Source organism: Aotus nancymaae, unplaced genomic scaffold, assembly GCF_030222135.1.
Source record: "Aotus nancymaae isolate 86718 unplaced genomic scaffold, 86718_ANA_hifiasm-v0.15.2.pri h1tg000051l, whole genome shotgun sequence".
NCBI classification, from domain to species: Eukaryota; Metazoa; Chordata; class Mammalia; order Primates; family Aotidae; genus Aotus; species Aotus nancymaae.
Window position 1 is genome coordinate 11,374,486 of NW_026988465.1, and position 19,679 is coordinate 11,394,164.

The window sequence follows — 19,679 nt, forward strand, 5'->3', positions numbered from 1 at the left end:
GAACCAAATTATTTCACTCCCCTTAGCGCGTACGACTTTAAAGAAATCCAAAAATTATTCTCTCCAATGTCTACAGTTATATGTGGCCCAAACACTGCCAAAAGTCTCTGATTTCTGGCATATCCTGGAAGAGTAATTTCCCCTCACCTCTGTGTCTGGTTTTGCTAAAATTTAGAAACTGCTGTGGTTCCTTAGCTGGTGCCAAGGAGTTATATATTCCGGTCTCCAAGCTACATTCAATTATTTGTCTTGGCTATAATCTGTATGGTACTCAGCCTCCTTGGTAACTTTGCCATAAACCATATCTCTCTCTTTTATTTTATTTGGGGGAGGAGGGTATTTCCTCACCAGGAATTACGTTCCCATTAGATGCCTTCATTATTCGTTATAAATGCCAATTTGCCTTGCTCCAGAAACCTTTTATGGGTCAGGAGTGGTTGTGCCCTGGCCATCCAGCCCTGTGGATTCTCCCTTGAATTCCATTAGCCAGGTCTCCCCACCATCTGGAATGCACCTGACTTGTCACCCGAACAGTATGTGCTGGCTTATTTTCTTGGCCTTTTTTTTTATTCCTCTTAATAATCTCCACTGAAAAGCAGAGGTGAATGGTGATTTCACTATGGAATATTCTGAAGGAGAAGGTGGCTTGCTTTTCCTTTTCTGAATTATCAGGCAATCATAAAGAGCAGTAAGTAGATACAGCTATTCTATCATTCTACGATACTTACAGAAGTATCTAATTCATGCTGCAACTATCACTAACAAATTATCCAACTCAGATTGGTTAGAGGGTAGGTGAAATGTCTTTTCACATTTCCTAAAACAAAGAGAATCACGCTAGGCAATGAATCTGCAGTGGGCATGGCCTGGTGACCGTTTATTTAGAAGCCAAATAACTTCAGTCCTGCAGCTTTCTTTAGCTCGGGGTTCTCTCACAGTTTCTGCATAAATTTACCATAAAATCATAAAGCAAAACATAAAAAGAGAATGGCAACAGTAAAGTAGCTACACCACAAACTCAACAACGATTATATATTCTATCTAGGGCACACTTAACTCTCTAATTGCTAATTGTAATTTAAATGAAAACATGTGTTTCTTGTTAAATTCATCAGCTACATTTTTAAGTGCTGCCGAAAAGAACTGTGATTAAGGCTGAATGTTCACCTCACAGTTTTGACAACCGCAGGGCTCAGGCATTATCAGGATGTCCTCTGAAGTCAGAGGCCCTTGATGGCCATGTGGCTTTCCAAAACCAACAACTCTGGAGGACAGAGAAGAGAGCATCTGGGAGAAATTACTCTGCTGGGATTCTCTGCACATCGTGTGCTGCTGTCTCCCCTGTGTCCAATTGTGAAGACCCTGTGAAGTTCATCTGGATCCAGCTCTATCTGGAATCCAGCCCTTTGCTTGCTGAAGATACTCTGTGGATTTATAAAATCCTGACAAACTGGGGCAGCCTCCCAGCAAAGGAGCTGGTTCCCTTCTGGTCTCATGGAAGCCATTCAGCCCTCATGGGTCCAAGAAAGGCATTAAATAAGGCGATGATTGTAAAGACCACCTGTGACTAGTGAGGATGTCATGCCACTGTCTGGCACAGAGTGATGGCTTGAAAACACCAGTCTCATCCTTTTACCTGACAAGCATGATTTAATATTAAGAATGGAAAGAACAATGTCTTGTCTCTTCCTATACCAAATAGTTAATTTTTAGTTAAATAAATATATTATGATGCAAAAAAATGGAAATAAACATTTAAAAGCTCCTTCATTCAGCTTTTTTAGGGAAAAGCCAATCTTAAGTCATAAAAATCTGGGATAGAGGACTTTTTTAAAGAGTGGTACAGTAGTTCCCCCTTATCTGCAGGGGATACGTGCCAAGACCCCCAAGAATGCCTGAAACATCAGGTAGTACTGAACCCTATATATAGTATATTTTTTCCTAAACATACACATCTATTTATTTCAATTTTAGTTTCATTTATAAATTAGGCACAGTATAACATTAACAACAATAACTAATAATAAAATAAAACAATTACAACAAAATGGCAGCATCACTACTCTTGCACTTCGGGACCATTAAAAAAAACCTTTTTTTGAAATGAGGGTCTCACTCTGTCACCCAGCCAGGAGTGTAGTGGCACAATCTCGGCTCACTGCAACCTCCACCTCCTCAGTTCAAACGATTCTTGGGCCTCAGCCTCCCAGGTAGCTGGGGCTACAGATGCACATTACCACACCACCATACCTAGCTAATTTTTGTATTTTTTTTTTAATAGAGATGGGGTCTCACCATGTTACCCAGAATGGTCCCGAACTCCTGAGCCCAAAGTGATCCACCCACCTGGACCTCCCGAAGTGCTGGGATTACAAGCATGAGCCACTGTGCCCGGCCTGGGGCCATTTTTTAAGTCAAATAAAGGTGACTGAAACACTAGCTCTGCAGTGCTGTGACAGTAGACCTGAGAACCAAGACAGCAACTAAGTGTCTCGCAGACAGGTGATGTCTACAGCGTGCAGACGCTGGACAAAGGGGTAACTCACATCCCAAGCAGGACAGGGTGGGACAGCACAAGATTTCACCACCCTACTGAGAACAAGCAGTCAATTTAAAACTTACGAATTGTTCGTTTTGGGACTTTTCCATTTAATGTTTTCAGACCATGGTTGACCACAGGTAACTGAAACTGCAGAAAGTAAAACTGCAGAAAAAAAAAAGAAAAGAAAAGGCAGATAAGCAGGAAATATTATATTCTTATTTTTCAGTTAGACATAGGAATTAGAATGAGTTAATCGAATTGCTTTTCCTTTTTAAAAATTGAGCTAACAAGAATGATTTGTGAATAGCTTATTAATCCACGTGGAAGAACATTAGCAAAGCGTTTGGGAGTCTATGATAGTCTGGGCTCTGGAAAGGAGGTATGTCTGTCAATCAATCAAGAGATTTATTATGAGGAATTGGCTTACTCAGTTATGGAGACTGAGTAATAAGGCAAGAGAAGACCGATGCCTCAACTTGAAGGCAGGCAGAGAGAGCGCATGGTCCCTTTGTGAGTCATTTGTTCTATTCAGGCCTCTGATGGATTGAATAAGGCCCACCTCCATTAGAAAGGGCAATCTGCTTTACTCGGTTTACCAATGCAAATGGTAATCTCACCCCAAAACACTCTTACACACCCAGAATAATGTTTAACCAAATATCTGGGCACCCAATAACCTAGTCAACTTGACTCATAAAATTGACCATCATTGAGACTAAGATGATCTCATGATTTAAAGCACTGTCTCTACAGCATGCCATGGAAAATGCACGGCTTTGGAGTTGGGCAGATTTACAGAGTTCCGGCTCCTCTACTTACTAGGTCTGGGTCTCTGGAAAGCTATGTGACCCTGCTGAGATTCAGTTACCTCAGTGGCCTAGTGTGGATGATAATAACTATCTGCTCAGTTCATTGGGTGTGTCACTTGTGTGGTTCAAAGTGCAACCATTATGCTCCAGTCCATCAGTCCACTTGGGAGCATAATGCTAGGGTCCCAGCTGTGATTCATGCGGGGCCTGGGGCGTTAGGGTCTGTTTTTTCCACTGTGACAATGATGAGAGCATTGGTGGCCAAAGATGAGTGACCAGGAGGGCTGGTCCAGTTGGCCAGTCTCCCTTCCAGCCACTTCTCGTTCACATATTCACGTATTCTTGTTCGCTTGGTGGGCTGCATGCTTATCCTTGGAGTACGGAATCAGAACTGCCCAGGCATGTGCTAACTCACAGATGGCAACCCTAACCTTCTTTCTCCTCAGTCCCCTCTTGAGGTCTAGAAACTTCTCCTTTGGATCGATTATGGGCTCAACTATGTTTCCCCCTCCCCAAATTCATTATTTGAAGTCCTAGCCCCCCAGTACCTCAGAATGTGAAATAGATCATTTAAAGAGGTAATTAAGCTAAAACAAAGCCATTAGGATGGGTCCTAAGCCCACTGGACACACAGAGAGACACCAGGAGTGCATGCACAGAGGAAAGGCATCCCAAAGTGCTGGGATTACAGGCCTGAGTCCCCGTTAGATAAGTTTTGAGTGTTCCTTTGTTTTCATTATGAACTACTGCAGCTCTGCCCACCAGCTAGCTCTGCTACCCGCACCCCGAGATGTGGAGAGCAACAAAAGCAGAGGGGATTGACATTTCTTCACCTGGTGAAATGGGTAAAAAGTTTCAATTAAGCTACCGAGGGAACGCTGTGAAACAGTGAATGAGAACAAGTCACAGCCTTCTCAACATCCTGTTTCTCATCTGTTTGACTGAGTGGTAGGAAGTTTATAGTTCAGGATATTTTTGTTGACCAAAAGGTGAGAGATTTGGAGTTGGTTTATTTTTCATCTCAGCATATAAACTCAGAAGCTTTTCAAGCAAATCCCGTTATTGATCTTGGAAATAAAATGTCTAGGAAGCTCAGAGATGATGATGTGTTCTCAAGCACAAAGGGTAAAGCTTTCCTCCATCTGAAGTTTTGACAGTGTCCACCTGAAGAAGGCCAAGGTCCATCACTTGGACAAGCCCTACCCACAAGGTCATGTGGGCCTCCAATTCTAAGCAAACTCTGATAAAATATAAAAAAAGACAACAACAAAAAAACCCTCTAAGCTAAGCACAGTGGCTCCTGCCTGTAATCCCAGTGCTTTGGGAGGCCAAGATGGGAGGATCCTTTGAGCCTAGGAGTTTGAGACCAGCCTGGGCAAGCTGGGGAGACCTCATCTCTACAAAAAACAAAAATAAATTGGCCAGGCATGGTGGTGTGTGCCTATAGTCCTAGCACCTCAAAGGCTGAGGCAGGAGGATGGCTTGAGCCCAGGAGGTCAAGACTGCAGTGAGTCATGATCAGGCCACTGCTCTCCAGCCTGAGTAACAGAGCAAGACCTTGTCTAAAAAAACAAACAAACAACAGCAAAACAACAATAACAACAACAACACCTCTCCAAACATACACCTTTCCCAACCGGGGGAAGAATCTGAGGCTACAGGCAGAACTGGCTGCATAACATGCAGAACCCAGCTCTCACACAATGATAATGCAGGCCTTGTAAAAAAAAAAAAAAAAAATTAGTAAAGACTTCAAGACAGTGAGAGCAGAGTGTGAGACCAAGCACAGGGCCCGGTGAGACTACACAAGTCACAGCCCAGGGAGCAGCCCTGGGTGCATGGTCTGATGAAAATGTTGTTTGAATTGAAGTAAAGACTCACGTTTCTATTTGTTCATTAGAAGTTCATATCATGGTTACTCCCTTAGAGATAAGAGCGCCACTTTAGGAGGCTGAGGACGGCGGATCACTTGAGCTCAGGAGTTTGAGACCAGCCTGGCCAACGTGGTGAAACCCTGTCTCTACTCAAAATGCAAATATTAGCTGGGCATGGTGGTGGGCACTTACAATCCCAGCTACTCAGGAGGCTGAGGCAGGAGAATCACTTGAACCCAGGAGGTGGAGGTTGCAGTGAGCTGAGATCATGCCATTGCAGTCCAGCCTGGGTGACAGAGCGAAACTCAATCTGAAGAGGAAAAAAAAGCCCCAGGTGTCTGAAACCTAGCTATGCTCTTTTTCTACCAGAATGACCACAGTGAAGGGTTGTGACAGGGAGGAGGTGAAATCAGAGCGGACACCATGTGTCTGTCCAGCAGCCGTCTTTATTCCCATAAATTGGGAAGTTTCGGCTGATGCCATCAGCACTGCTCTACGTGCCCTCCCCTCCTGCAAACCCAGAAAGCACTTCTGAGAAGACCAAGTGCTTGGTAGAAATGATTCCATATTCCCCAAGTAAACAGCATGCATAAAAAGAAGCAGAACCCTTTATCCTTTAAAGAAAGTGTTTTGACAGCTTTTCCATGTAATGTAAAGAAAATAAAGAAGAAAATTAAGAGTCTCTGCATATTCATGATATTTCCCCTATGGAGCATTTTGGTGCTATTTTGATAGCCGTGGGTGGTACCCTCTCTTGGGAAGTTTCTAGCTCTAAATGACATGGAACATACACAGGCTTGCATGAGCACATTGTATCTGCATTTATACCAAATCCTGGGCAAGAAGGGGAGCTGAAATCACCACTGTGAGAAATGGACATTCACTCTGAAACACACCAAACTTTGGCCTGTGTTTGAGTTCTTTCAATTGGCTTATATGTGAACATAGAAATGTCATTTTAAACATAAATCAAAGCTAGTAAATAAATATTAGCTGTTTTGGTGGTCAGATTCTAAGTAACTAAGTGAAATTGAATCCACTTAAAATATTAAGTAGTTTTCCCCAAGGCTAAAAAGCATCTGTTTTTAGCCATGAAAAAAAGTGTCAGTTGATGTCTTAGAAAAATATCATTTACTAAGTTCCTACATCTCCAAAGTGGGTCAGCTGTGATGCTCATTTGTTTGTTTGTTCCTGCTCAGATTCACAAGGTTCTTGGGATTAACCGTATTGAATAAGTGAAGATGAAGCAAAAGGAATCTGATTTGAGACCCTGACCAAATTGTCTCTGTCATCTTCGAGGAGAGAAAGTGCATCTATTAAGGGATATTTCCATCCCTCCCATCCCTTCAAAGTCTGGCTCCAATCTCACCTACCTGGAAAGTCAGTTGTGAAAATATATCCCACACCCTTTAAATTAAATCTCCACCATGTCTGCCCTTTTCCCTTATATTCTCAGAGAGGATTATATTTGTTTGCAGTTAATTATCCTTTAGTTTATAAGCATCGTTTCATTTTTCTCACAAGCATACACATCATTCACCTTTGCTGGAATGCAATCTTGGAGAATAGTGTGGGTCTCCCCCGAGTGTGCAGGACAGAACTGTGTCCCCAGAGGCCCCCTAACATTGCCGCTGCTGTCTGTCTCTCTCACTCTGTCAATGTTTGGCACTAATCACCAAAACAAATGTGTCGTTTGATCTGCTACCGGGAAACCTCGATTAAAAATATGTGAACAATTTTATGCTTGGAGAAATAACTTATGTAAGGTTTTTTTTTCATAATACCCGATATCTCTTGTAAAGGGTATGCTTATTCTATAAAATATGTTAGATAAATTCTCGATAAGTCACAGTGGTTGTTAAACAAACGCAACTATAATTAAGATAACAGCCGTGACAAATGGCTTAAAATAAACAATGAAATTCTTAGACATTTAAAAGGAACATGGTAAATGGAAAGAGCATAAATAAGATAGGAAACCAGGACATTGCTTGTTCTTCATTCAGGCTGGGCTCCAGTGTCCTCATCTTATCTGAAGGAAGTGGTTATGGTCTTTATGAGTTCTGTAAGGTTTATTATTCTCAGTGAACTTTTCTTTTTAAAAGTTGTTTTTAAGCTTACAAAAGTATCCTTCCAGCTGAAGATGCAAGGTAAAAAAAAAAAAACAACAAGAAAAAAAGCCCTACAACAATGTCAAACAATGCGGAATTTTTGAGCAAAATGTAAATGGTCTCCTTTTCCCACCTATGACTCCTCCCTGCTGGATCCTTGTGCAACTTCTGTCCACCTTATGTGTGCACACATGCACATATGAACATGTGGATTTTTTGGTATACAAATGACACCACATATACATATTGTTTGGAGTTTTACTGTTTTCATTTAATAACTGACATTTTTCCATATCAAATTCAAATCCATTTCATCCTACTCATAGGCTGTGTGATATTCCATAAAACAGTTATATTATAATTGCTCCTCTATGGAAAGCCACTTAAGCTGCTTCTTATTTTTGATCCTACTTGTAATGTTTCCATGAAAATCCTTGCACAGGCATCTTTGAGTGTGTACATGAATGTCCTTGTAGAAAAGTTTCTGGAAGAAAAGCTTCTGGGTCAAAGAGTTTGTGCATTTTTAATCTTAATGGGTATTGCCAAATTGAATTCCAAAAAGATTTTTATCATCCCATTTCCTCACAGCTTTACCAACACTGGATGTTACCAGATTTTTTTTTTGACTTTCTAATAGGCATAGTTTCATTGGCATTTCCCTGTGTTTAAATTTGCATTCACCTTATTATCAATAAGATGAAAAATCTCATTAGTTACTGATTTTTTTTTCTCTTTCTTCTCTTTCATGCATATAGATTTCCTTAAATATCTGATCATCCTTTGTTGATCATATCATTTACAAACAAACTGATAAATTCAACAGTATTCATAGTTGGGTTGCATTTCTTCTCCAATTATTTACTCTTTCTTTCTTCCATAAAACTTGCCTCAGAATTGGAGGGCTTTGTGGAAGTGAGCAGTGCATGATAGGGAGCCAGTACAAAGGTTGGAGGCCTCATCAGTTCCAAGGAAGGAAGGGCTTTGTTCTAGGAGCTTTTGTGTTACTTCTGAGAGGAGCTGCATTTAGGGGATTTTCCTTCCATCCCTGCTGTTGCAGACATTGCAGGCTCTGCTTCTCTCTCTAGCCTCAACATCTAAAGTAGAGGCTCCCGCCCCCAGATCCTTCACTTGCAACAGTAGTCTAGGAGCTCTGGTTTGGGGAAAAACACCTTGAAGCTAGCCAGTCCCCTTTGGCCAGGAGGGAGAAATCTATAGGTCCCAGCTGTTTTGCAGACAGCCCTTCTTCTGCTGCTCACCTTGTATATCTCCTTCACTCCTGCTCTAGGTTTTGGTGACATGGGAGTTTCTGAAAGGCTCTGACCTCTGTAGCAGCCTCCTCCAGCATGGGTTTGGATTTCAATTCTCTCAGTCCATCAAATCAAGTGGATCTCAGCTGGAGGTATCTGACAATGTTTGCAGACATTTTTGGTTGTCACAGTTTCAGGGGAGTGTCACCAGTATTTCGTAGGTAGAGGCCAGGCACGCTAATAGACATCCTATAATGCATAGGACAGCCTCTGCAACAAAGAATTAACCAGTCCAATGTCTCAGTAGAGCCAAGTTAGAGATATCCTAATCTAATCCATTCTATTTTCTTTTTTAAATACACCCTTTCCTGTGTCATAATGCTTATATAACTTTATTCTTCTGAACCATATTTCTTGTAATTTCAATGAGACTGGGGGAGAGAGAGGATATCTTAGACAGTTCTAGCTGCTGTAACAAAGTACCGTAAAATGGGTGGCTTGTAAACAGGAGAAATTTCTTTCTCACTGTTCTGGAGGCTGGAAGTCCATGACGGTCAGGGTCTGGTGAGGGCCCTCTTCTGGTTTTCAGACTGTTGGCTTCTTATTGTATCTTCACATAGTAAAAAGAACAAAAAAGCTACCTGGAGCCTTTTTTATAATGGAATGAATCCCTTCATGAAGGCCACCCTCATGATGTAATCATTTCCCAAAGATTCCACCTCCTGATATGATCACCTTGGAGGGGACCCTTCAAGATACAAATTTTGGGGGACACATTTAGTCCACTGCAGAGGACAAGCATATTGATGAGTTTAGTTTGCTGTCACAAAGGAGGAGATGCAGTCTATTATTTTATTAATACACGTTGGGTAGAGATCAACGAGCAAACATTTCTTACATACGCACCATATACATGCCACATGCATATATTCTTTAGTCAGAGTCAAGCTCGAAGACTGTGGAAGTAGGTTCAGATTTCATTCTCAAACTCTTCTTCCTATTACCGTTTTTTGCAAATCACATTTGACTAAAACGAATGCACAGTCCAATGTTAAAGGACCAAAAAATTTTTTTTTCAAGTGTCAGTATCTATGAAAGTGCTGTGTGTCACAAGGGAAAACATCATGCCCTTCTCTACTTTGTTGTCTCGGTGATAGTGGAAACCTGCAGGCTGCTTGCGCTCTGGGCTGTGTTCCTAACTTGATATCCAAAAATGAGAGATGAAAGTTCCCAGAAAAACAGAAGGTTAGAGTTGCAAGGACCTCAGAGATCATGTGGTTTGTGGCTGATTGTTACATTCACGGCCTCCATGAAGTACATCCTGTGAGGTCTCCTTTCCCACTGAGTATGGACTCAGCCATGAGACTTGCTTTGGCCACCAGGATGGCAGCAAAATGTAATGCCAGGAAAGGCTTGATAAATGCTTTTGCTTTGGGTCTTCCTTATTTTGGAACACAGCCGCACTAGTCAGAAACTCAGTATCCTTCAAGAAACAGAGCATCCTGGCTGGCAGCCCAGGGTAATCACCAGACAGGTGAGTAGAGACACCTTGGACTACCCAACCCTAGGTGAGCTGCTAAAAGGCTGCCTCTGAATAAGTGAGAACTGGTAAGACCAGCAGAAGAACCACTCAGCTAATCCCAGCTTAACTGCAGAACTGTGAGCAAATAAATGCTTATTGGTATAAGTTGTTCATTTTGAGGCTGTTTGTAACATCAATAGATAAATAAAACATAGTACAATATCTTCCTTTTACAGACAAGACAATTAAGAAAGCCATGCTATACATAGTGACCAAATTCTAGCTCCACAAAAGCCCATAATATACCTGAAGATGGTACTAATAATACTTTGTCAATTACCTCCACACCATGTCACATTATGTAAAGGGAGAGTTCTTTTTTTTTTTCTTACTCATTTGTTTATTTTTTGAGATGGAGTCTCACTCTGTTGCCAGTCTGGAGTGCAGTGTCATGATCCTGGCTCACTGCAACCTCTGCCTTCTGGGTTCAAGTGATTCTCCTGCCTCAGCCTCCCAAGTAGCTGGGAGTACAGGTGTGCACCACCATGCCCTGCTAACTTTTTGTATTTTTAGTAGAGACAAGGTTTCACCATATTGACCAGGATGGTCTCAATCTCTTGACCTTGTGATCTGCCCACCTCAGCCTCCCAAAGTGCTGGGATTACAGGCGTGAGCCACCGTGCCTGGCCAAGGGTGAGTTCTTGGTCTCAACCTTGCATGCCAAGTTTATATTATGCACACACTCTCTGTCTTCTACACCTTACTACTACCACCTCCACTTAAGTTGGGAAAGAGGGAGTAGAAGGTAGTAGCTACTTGTAAAATGCTCACAAGTGCTAATCTGCATTAAAGAAGCATCTTTCCAGATTTTCCACACTCCAGGTATTCTGAAAATGGAAGCAAGTCTGGTGGCTGGTTGCACAAGAACCAGATCTCAAAGGGAGTAAGAAATTAATTCTTATTGATGTTGAGTACAGGAAGGCTCAATTTTACGTACTCAACACCAATACTCAACAACTCTGTACTCAACACCTCTGAGCACCAAGTGTCCCCAGTCTGGCATCTCTAATCACATGGCGCAGAATCACAACTCTTACTTGAAGGATGACTCTTGGCTAAGTCCCACAGGACCCTAAGAAGTTTAAGACGTAATTCTAGACCTCAATGGATTTTCAGTCTAGATGGGAAGAGAGATCAGATGCCCACAAGAAAATGACATCAATAGAACTTAAGCTGGTTTAAACAATTGTTGTCATACTGGTTATGAAGTTGTTGAAATACTTCCCTATTAACGCCCAAGCCCTTGCACTGGTGTTCCTGGCTTCTCCTCCAGGTTCCAGAGCTCCCGCAGACTCTCGCAGGATCTGCAACTGAAGCACTGAAGCTTTCCACTGCAGGCATCCTCCACAACCCTGTCTATCATGGCCCTGTCCATTCTGATTGGCCAGCGACCATCAAGTATAGGTTATTAAATGTTCTGAATATCACTATGGAGGCTAGGCAGTAAACTTTAATTTCTAAATGAGTGGCAGAGATGCCAGGTGTTGAATAGGTCCAAAGGGGTAGATAACATGCACCACTCTATTGGCATACTCAGAGGGGAGGTTTATATGATCTGGAGAGATAGATGGTACACAAATAATGAGGGAAGGCCAAGGCCCTGGACATGCCCAATTCATAAAACACAATGAGAATAGTATAAGTGCAAGCCAGAAGTTGCCCAGTGAAATGATAGAACTGAGGATGCAGCTTGGGACTTCATAATCCCCAAATGCATGCTATCCCCAGAAAAGAGGGGGACAAGTTATTTTCTAAAATAAGGAACTAAAATGGGATATGGAGGCAGGATGAAGAAGGGTTGTTCCAAGACTAGGGTTCTTCCAGGGAGTGAAATTTTTTTTTGAAGACTAGCAGGTGATATGCTTGAAAAAGAAGAAATGAGCCATAAACAAAAACAAACACAGCTCTAGCAGACTCTGGTTTCCCATGAATAGATTTTGTAGTTTTTTTGAAGCTTAACATACTTACAGTTGCCAAACCGTACTGTTAATAATTTACCAGATGAGTATCTTTTCATGATTTGTATTCTTCAATATAATTAATGACATTACTAAGTATACTGAACTTACAATGCCAAAGCAAAAAATAATTTAGTCTAACACTATTAACAACAAACATCATTTAACATCACACCAACCATGTCATTTTTCAGTTTCATTCATCTCTATAATTCCATACATGTCATTATACATGCTATGTCATACATGTAACAATAATCTCTTCACTTTCTCCTTATATTGTCTCATATTCCGTTCTAGTCTCCGATGTAGCTTTTTAAAAAATTTTTGTTTTAAAGCCACTAAAAGAAACTGTTTATTAATGAACCCAACTTATCATGGTTCCTGGCATCCAGCATCTGCTCACCATGGGCTTCCTAAAATGAATGATGTGAAAGTCAAGAGTGAAATTGGTGGATGGAGATTGAACCTGTGTTTACAAAATCACAGGCCAAGCATGTTTTGGATTTATTGGTATATTTTCATTACTCACTGCATTTCAATGCAGTTTTGCAGATAACCCTAAATGCTGGAGGTAAATGAATGGGAGCTCCACCTCTCATTCATGATTGGCTACAATGCTGGTCCTAAGTCGCAGTGAGAGGCCCTCGTCCTTGCCTTTGATACAGCCTTATGCTACTTATTGAGGAGGACAAGGAAAGCTCAGCAAAGAACAGGGCAATAACACTAAATTCAGAGTCACAGTCACAGCACAGAGAGGGGCACCGGTGACTCCCAGTGCTTGGGGCAGGGAAGTAAGCAGCCAGCACGTCCTTCCTCCCAGTCCAGACTCTCAGTCACAGTAGGCAGCATATCTTGGACAGATCCCTAGTGTGGAGGTTGGGGCAGAACATTATTCACCAGTAATACATGCACCTCACGCATACCTAAGGATTCCAAGGCTTCTGGGTCCAAAAAATGCCATGGTAAGTTTTGCTAAAGGAGAACTCTGATCTGTTTAAGCAGGAATGCTAGACCTGACAGAGTTATTATCCAATATGCCTTCTTGTGAGAACCAGTCTGTCTGTGCGGGTGGCCTTCTAGGATCTGCTTGACTTTGCCTCATTCGCAAAGCCTCTTGTAGGGTCATCCCTGCCCTTACCACAGCTGTGGCCATCACCAAATAGCGATGTCCTTACCAAGACTTCAGTGTCCTCACACCCCCATAGCTGGTCATCTTTGGGCGGCCAGATCAATGTTGGGGTCTATGCCAAAGTGGCGAGAAGGGTTTCCTTTCCAAATTCTGGCTGTTTTCAAGCCCAAAGGTTAAAGTTTTGCATGAAAACAGCTCCTTCAGCTTCTATTTCCTCTCCTCACTAAGTTACCAAACCAGTCCAAGCACTGTGGTGAGAGACAGATGTAACACTTCTCTCCTGTCCTCCTTGTCCCATACATCCCAGACAACCACACAAAAACCCCTCCCTCCTCACTCATCCCTCCTTCCCCCACCAAAAGCCGCTAAGTATATCAGTCATGCAAACATATTTCCAAAGGATTCTCCACTGACCAGTTCAGCAAATCTTCAAACTAAGTGTTAGGAGAGCTCAGCTAGGACCCCTGTCACCCACGGGACTTTGGATATGTTGGAAAGGAAGAGCAGGAGTTAGTTGTCTGCTCGCGTCTGAGAAAGGGGTTTTCCAATTGGCCTTGCTTGAAGACAAATGAATCGAATAAGTAATCAGAGAGTCTTGATTCTTGCTTTTTTCTGGAGGTTGTCCCCAAGCATTCCAAATTATGATTTGTTACAGTTCAAAAGGTCTTGAAGTCATTTGAGACCTAAGAGCACAACACCACTACCACCAAGAACTCACAGTTCATATGCTTCCATCCAAGCCCTATACTAGGTCCTTATGTGAAGTAGGTTCTCACTATCCCCAATTTATAGACAAGTCACTGAGGTCAGGGGAGGTTAAGAAAATGAATACGGTCATACAATTAACAAGGGCAGAATCAGGTTTGAACCCAGGCAATCTGAAAGAGAGCCCAAGTCCTTAGCCATTCTGCCGCCCCAGCTCACCCGAGGAGTCAAGCTTAGGGTGTGGCCCAAGCTGTTGAAAGAGAAGGGTGACCAGGATGCTGGAGTTCACGGCCATCAAAGGCCTATCTGCATAAGCCCCTCACTTAAAAGAGAGAAATGTGGGCTGGGCATTCCGTGTAACCCCGTGACACTGATAGTCTTGGAAGAATGAAAGGGTTTAAGACTCTCCAGTCTAACGTCTAATTGAGAGGATAGCAGACTTCTCAGAATGGAAGCCAGTGACTGTTCATGACTAATCTAGCCTCCCCTTTCCTTCCGTGATGCTCTGCAGTTTTAAGAAGGCAAAGAACATTTCAAGAAAAAGTAACAACCTGTGCAAAGGCTCAGAGAAAGGAAAGTGGAGCAAGGCCACATTTGAAGAATGATGAGGGGCCTCGAGAGGTTGATGGGACCTGGATGGATGTGAACCTGGAAAGGGAGGTGAGTCCACTCCATTTGTATGTCTCCGTGAGGTGCATTAGCTGCTTCAGGGTTACAAATAGATGTGCTGGACTCTGTCTTGATTAAACTAATAGAATTCATGTAATAGCATCCTCTCTATCTCACTTTATATAATAACTATATAAGTAGCATTGCAATTCTATTTTATACTTAATAAATTGGGAGCACACTAATACCAAGTGAAGATATTTCCTTAGAAGGCTCCAGTCCTTTGTAAAGTTGATGTCTCCTCAAAGCCCCAAAACTTCTGAAGCCCTGTGATTAAATTGGTGAATAACAGGTCATTTTTTAGGCAGAACAACCAAAGAATCCTGTTATGGACTGAATTGTGTCTCCCCCACAACCCTCTAAAAATTCATGTGTTGAAGTCATAAGCCTCAGTATCTCAGAATGTGTTCTTATTTGGAGATAAGTTCTTTAAAGAGATAATTAAGTTAAAGTGGGGTCTTTGGAATGAAGCCCTAACACAAGACGACAGATGTCCTTATAAGAAGAGGAGAGGAGGAACAGCCACAGACATAGGGAAGACCACGCAAGGACACAGGGAGAAGATGCCACCTACAAGCCAAAGAGAGAGGCCCCGGGAGAAACCAAGCCTGTGGACACCTGATCTGGGACTTCAGCCTCTGGAACAATGAGAAAGTAGATTTCTTTTGCTGAAGTCCCCCAGGCTGTGGTGCTTTGTTAGGGCAACAAAGCCTGAACAAATATGTGCAACAGTCCCAGTGCCCAGCCTCACATGGGGACCTATGTGAAGTCAACTGTCGTATGCCAAAGATTCCACTTCCTCCAGCTCAAGGTACAAAGGAAGACGGTGAACTGCCCTCTTACCTACATTCTCTCAATACAGATCATCAAAAGGGAGCAGAAGGAAGTGGGAAGGTCTGAGAAGTTGCCAAGGTAGACAAGAAGTCCTCAGAGGGTACAGCAGGACATTCTGGGGCACAGGATTGGGAATCCTTTGTGGAGGCTGTGCTTCAAGTCCTGACCCGCAGACACTGTCACAAACGCTGATGGGTTTGAAGGTAATGTGGACAGAAGGAAGAGGCACTCGCTCCCTGGAAGGGCCATTCTTTATGTTTAAAATAGCCTCAGCCAACCCTGGCAGATGACAGTGAGTCACAGGATGGTGGATTTCTTACCTGCCCCTTGGCCAGAGCCCCCTATCCTTGCAGCCAGCAGCATGGCCTGGCTCGCTTAGTCCAAAACAAACATGAATCCAGGGAGGAATCCCTGTGAGTAAGAAGGCTCAGGAGGGTGAAGACTTGTTTTGGATGTCATCCCACTTAACCCTTCCCTTCTGCCTTTCTCTTTGTTTCTCACTGAAGCCCAGAAAGCTTGCCTGGTCACGATTTTTATTATTAGTGGTATTAATATTAGCGTCTTGCCTTTAGGTTTGGATGGCCTGCAGAACTCATGCACAGGAGTGCACGGCCACTAAGCCCGCTGAGGCAGAGGGGCTAACTGGGTGAGGGGGCTTCTAGCTCCCAGCTTCTGTGGGCTATTTTTGTGGGTTTTCTTGCTCTTTCCCAGCAAGCCTCATGTCTGTGGGATGTACTGAGTCTTTCCTGAGCACGCATATGAAAGGAGCAGATGAAAGCTGCTCCTCTGAGCCCGCCTAATTGGAGAGAATTGCAGTTTAGAGGTAAGGGTTGGTCCTAATAAGCAAGCAGGGGAGGGTGCATAGAGGAGGGGGCGGGCTAGGAGGAGAAGGACTCTTTTTTATGAAAATGTGGGCCTCCCCACTGTCATTCCCCTTCAGCTGCTGCCTCGCAGATGGACCCTTTAATTGAATTTTCCTACAGGCCTGGGGGAGGGAGTCATTTCAGGTCCAGAGAGCAATTGAAGTGAATCCGAGGGCTTTGGTTTCTTTTCATCAGTTGCTGAGGGCCAGGTGGGGTGGGTGTCAGTCTCTGTGTTTTCATCTTGTGCCTGCTATCTTTGTCTACCTTGCCATTCTCCTGATTTCCCCCTTTTAAAAATCCACACTCAGGATTATGTCGCTACATCCTGGACTTAGGCGTCACAGAAGCTTGAAGGAAGATGAATTAGAAAGATAGGGTTTTGTTTGATTCCATTGGATTCAATCCTTTACTGAGCACCTGCTGTTTGCCTAGGCCCATGTTCAGCTCTGATGAAGACAGTGGGAAGCTCAGTGCACGCTTTCTGATAATTTTTGCCCGATCAGAAAGAACGTCCTTAAAAACAAGAGAAAAAAACAAAGCAAAACAAACAGCCAATAAACAAAACCAGCAGAAAGACCACAGAATGGGGCATGAAGCTCTAAACTGAATATGATGAAGGACTAAAATGTACGGGTACGGCAACCAGAACAAGTCCCTGGTCACAGGCATGTGGGACATTTATTTTGGACAATAGACGGTAAGTTGCCTGATACGAAAAAATGCACCTATAGAATTCTTAGCACCTCTCTCTGCCCAGGGAAGAGCAAGAGAGCAGGATAAGAAAAGGAAAATAGGGTCCAGTTCTCCACCTTCTGTGAAAATAGCAAGGATGTGCCCATATCCAGGATTCTGCTGAGAGTCCTGTAGGTTCGAGAATAATCCCTGGAACGTTGTGAAGAAGCCTGAATGTCCACCTGTCTGTATCTTCAGCCATCTTAATTGACCTTCATAAGATGCAGAATGTGGTCATGTAGAGGAGAAGAAAATCTCTTACCACAAAACCATGCATTGGTTCCTTCATTCATCAATGTTTAAGTGTCTACCATATTTCTGATTCTCTGTTCAAGACTGGAGATACAAGGTCAAATATCACATGGTTTCTGAGGTTGAAGGAGGGAAGCACCTCGTGGGCATAACTTAATTCTTTTGTTAATATTTTATAGCAAGAAAACTTAGTTGAAATCTGGGCACAGAGTACTTAGTGGATATAGTAGGTGAGGAAAGAACACCAACTGTCTCTGTTGAATAGATATCCCTAAATACAAAACATTCTAAACAAAGCAGGAGGCCTGTACGTTCTTCACTGTAGCCCTCAGTGGCAGCCACGTGAGGAAGGGATGTTCCACTTGGCATAGCGGTTGTCCTCAGGTGCTCAGGGGACAGTAATCAAAGCAATGAGGGAGGATGGGGTGACCAGGAAAGTTGAAGCCAGCTCTGCTATAAAAGAGGGAGAGGTTTTAGATGGAAAGAAAAGGAAGGCTACTCTGAGCCATCATGCCTGGCAGACAGAGAGGTGGGAATGAGCATGGATATAGAGAGAGGAGAGGTGGCTGGCCTAGCTGTGCAGGACCATGCCCACAGCAAGCGGGAGAAATGTGTAGTCAAGTGAAGTAGAACCATCAAGGTGGCTCCTAACTTGCATGAGGAATTTATTCTTAGAGCAAAACAAACAACAACAAAAAATTAACTTTCATCAAGTTCCTGCTATACCCAGTTACTTTTTTCATCTTGGTTATTTATCATTGTCATCAATATCATCATCATCATCATCACCTAATCCTTACATGACTACTGTGAAGCAGCAAATTTAATTCATTGTAGAGGGAAGGAAATCCTGGTTCAAACAGCATAAGTGACTCACCCAGCATTGCACAGCTAGAGTGTGGGTGGAACTGAGAGTCACGTATCAGCTCCTGCACCACAGCTGCCTCCCTGGCAGGGAGCAAGAGAACAGGGTCATGGCCAACATCCTCTCACTCACTCCTTCAAGTACTCTAAGTATTGCCTGGATACGTGGTAATGGCGGGGGAAGGTGAGCAAAGCCCATCGGAAAGCACTGGGGTCACTATTTCAGCAAATAAGCTGTCCTGGAGCCAATCCTCTGAGGCCAGCCTGTCCGACTCTTTTCCTGATGATAGGTACTAGGCAAGTGTTCATTATACCACCTGCTGTGTTAAGCACTTTACATTCATTACCTCAATTAATTCTCACGCCAACCCTTGAAAGTAAGAATTATGGCTCTTGTTTTACACCTTAGGACATGGCGGCTCTGAGAAGCCGATCTGACTCCAGTGACCGAGCTCTTTCCCTGGGTAGCTGTGTGCTGTAAGATGCTACCTGGGGAGCCGTCCCCCTGCCAACGTCTTAGAGTTCACACTCAATAAACATCTTTTCAGAGATAAGTACATGCCACCCACTGCTAGCCACACACCTTGCCTCCTCTACTTAAAAAATAAAAGCAAAAATCTTCAGTGCAAGTATGGATTCATAAGGAGCTTGACACATTCATAAGAGCTAGTGTCAGTGGGTGATTTGCGCAAGTCACCAAGGGGAGGAAGGCATCCTGTTCTTCCTTGCTTTCCCCAGCGAGGACCCCAGGGATCACCGACCAGAAATCATCAACTCACCTTTCACATACAAATGCTTGCAAACTGCTGATCGATAATGACTAAGCAGATGGGTGTTTGTTGATCGCTGTGCACCAGTCACCATACTAAGAACTTCACATATATGGTGGGATAGCATTTCAAAGCAGGGTGCCTCAGTCTTGACACTACTGACGTTTTGCACCAGATGATTCTCTTATGTAGGGGTTTTTCTGTGTGTTGTAAGATGCTTAGCAGCATCCCTGACCTCTTTCTGCTAGATGCTGGTAGTACCCCACTCCCTCCCAGTTGTGACCATCAGAAATGTTTCTAGACATTGCCAAATGTCTCCTGGATGCCAAAATTGCCCCTAGTTGAAGACCACTATTTTAGAGTATACATTGATGTGCCTTTAAATTGATACTTTGGGACCATTTGCCTCTCGTTCAGACGAGCACAGAGACCGAACGCAATCCTTGTCAGCTTTGACTCGGGTCATTCCAGGCCATTCTGCACCATCTGCCTAGAGTTCTGGGTAACGGGGTCATGCCTCAGGTTGACATTCCCCCCTACGGCCAGCACATAGCAACACGAGCCCCACTCATGAAGGACCACAAGCATAATTAATTGTCCCCAAACCCCTGGTCCCTGGGTTTCCTGAGTTCATTTGCTTGGGAACAGCTGCTAGTGGATGGACATAGAACCCTGGGAGAACCCTTTCAGATCCTGCCTGGCCGCTAATTAGATGTGCAATCTCGCAAAGTGACT